This window comes from Palaemon carinicauda, chromosome 31 (assembly GCF_036898095.1).
Source record: "Palaemon carinicauda isolate YSFRI2023 chromosome 31, ASM3689809v2, whole genome shotgun sequence".
Lineage (NCBI taxonomy): Eukaryota > Metazoa > Arthropoda > Malacostraca > Decapoda > Palaemonidae > Palaemon > Palaemon carinicauda.
In genome coordinates, this window is record NC_090755.1 from 49,601,646 (window position 1) to 49,604,145 (window position 2,500).

Sequence of the window (2,500 nt, forward strand, 5' to 3'; positions counted from 1 at the left end):
AAACAAGGAGGAACCTTTTGGGACTTCATGCCATAAATGTCTGAACAATATCACGAAATATTTGAATATTATCGTCAATGTTTTAATGGATCACTCTAGAGTTTGTGATAGTATTTAGCTTCTGAATGAACTATTTTGCAAGTCCCCTTTCAAGCAAATGTCTCTTAGCAAGTTTATTTGTTGATAAGGATTTTTAAACAACAAAATTACTAAAAATACTTATCAAGCAATAGCAAGGATATCATTCCGCTGCCTACGTATAGCAAATATGTAAAAAGACAAACTAGAAATAAACAAAAATGGTTAAATAAACATGAAAAGGACAGTTCAATTACGTTTGATATCAAAACAGAATTGAAATTATCTCAAGCATTTTATGATCTCTAGAGAGAGAGAGAGAGAGAGAGAGAGAGAGAGAGAGAGAGAGAGAGAGAGAGAGAGAGAGAGAGAGAAAGAGAGAGATATTTAGGGTAATGGACATTATTAAAGCGAACCAGGGTGTGATAACAAGTTCGAATGAACTACTGCAGGCTGAATATAAACTGTTTTTTCGCACCTGAGCTGGAAAAGAGTCCGCTGTTAATGTCTCTCAAGCCATTAGTAACATGATTCATGAACAGAAGTGGTCACTGATGCATTGATCATGAGTGTCATCACCGGGTAGCTAAGTGCATTAATGCCGATTAATGAATTACTTGATCACTTCAGCAACGCCAGTGAATATTTTGTAATTGTTTTGGTTGATTAACGATTAAAGAAATCAATGATCGTTTTGTTAGTTGCATATTCCTTTCCACCCATCCCTCCTTCTATTTGCACCAAACATGACAGCTTTCCTCAAACTTTGAAAATCTATTATTCTCATCCATTATTCGTTGATTGTAAACTAATGACGGCGAGAATTGTTCTGTATACTGCACTATTGTGTTATTCTGTCTTTCCCCTTTCACTTGACACAAAACACGACTCATGTCTGACGACATAGAAAATCCATCATTTTCTTCGATTAATCAATAATTACTAATTAATAAAGACCCAAATCATTTAATCAAATGCACCATTGTAATTCCCTGTCCCTCATGTTTCACTCGACACCAAATACGGACATTTTCTGGGAAATTTGAAAGTTGAAGGTTTTTTAATTAATTACGTATAAAGAAATTAAAAAATCAAGCTCTTATCGTATTTTCTAAGTTTTGCAAGTTTCAGGTAGATCTGCTTATTATTAATATAAGAGTAGGCTTCCTAAATTAGTAACTCGAAAATGATCAATTACTTGATTAAGTAATAATTAATAGTCTGAAACAGCTTTTTGTTCATTGATCAATAAGTGCTCTCTTTGTGAGTCTACATACCGAATGTCATGATGATCCGACTTTTGTTAACAGAGTTATAAAAATTTCATTGTTTTTCAATTTTTAATCAATTTTGGAATTAACACCCGAGTATAAATAGATAGATACAGACTCATAGAATGTACCTACCTGGTTTCATGACGACCAATTCATGAATAACGAAGAAGTAGGCATAACATTATAGAACACACATCAAGAACTACAAGAACTACATGAACAACATAAAAAGCGATTTGACAAGCTTTCAGCCTATAAACATTACATAATCTTGAAAATCAGTGGAGCGTTGAATTATTTGGCATAAACAGTATTAAGTCATAAACTATAAGGATTCTGAAACAATTGGTTTCTGTAGCTAAAAATCTCAATCAATTTATAAATGGATACAGAAGAAAAGTATCATTTTCTCCTGAGAACAGAATTTCCCATTGTTGTTCTGTTGCAAAACTCATTCCCAAGCTATGTCAAGATTAGTAGACTATAAAAATTCTCATCTATCACCATTTTCTCAGGTAATATGTGACATTAAATTTAGGAATATTTGATAAAAAGTTTATTTATTCCCTTTTATATTTTTTCAACTGTTCTGAAACTTCCTAGTGTACAATAATTTTCAAGGAAAAAATAATACAGAGATCAAAATAAGAGGGAGGAGAGGGAAATAAAGCGATATATTGTAAAAGCCAGCAAGAAAATCCTGTCAATGATGATACAAGCATCAGATCCGGCAAACTTGTTCTCTAAATGATGCTAACCAAGTCTGGTTGCTTGGGCAATTGGAAGTCCAAGATAACCTCCAGATTGTCTATTTTTCATTTAGTAAGCTTTGCAACAAATAAATATGCAGTGAATGTTATAACATATTAAAGAAGAACAGCATAGAACAACTTAACAGTGCTTTGGCATAAATAAGAAATGGTCATGATCCTCTAAGAAAGCCTCATTCAAATTCCATTAACACCATTCTCTCATAAAAGCATCTCAAAAGTATTTGATAAAATATGAAGAGAGGAGACACAAAAGGTTATCTTTTCATGCAAGAGTTGGATAATTTTTTATGTGGAGCAAAATTTAAGAAACTTTAGAGAGAGTTATCTCCCTTTTGATAATAGAAATATTTATCTGCCCTAAAACTAGCTTCCGAG

At 32.6% G+C, this 2,500-nt stretch overlaps 2 protein-coding genes across 2 annotated transcripts in view; one reads left to right on the forward strand and one right to left on the reverse strand.

Moving 5' to 3' along the window:
* LOC137624952 (keratin-associated protein 19-8-like) overlaps positions 1-2,500 on the forward strand; it is a 54,321-nt gene that overhangs the window by 2,155 nt on the left and 49,666 nt on the right. The gene's annotated exons all lie outside the window — the stretch shown is intronic.
* The window catches only part of LOC137625066 (neuropeptide-like protein 33), a 1,809-nt gene continuing 1,326 nt past the window's right edge, over positions 2,018-2,500 (reverse strand). The window contains exon 2 of the mRNA XM_068355995.1: positions 2,018-2,500. This exon is cut by the window's right edge and continues 850 nt beyond it. The gene's annotated coding sequence lies outside the window, so the exon portion shown is untranslated.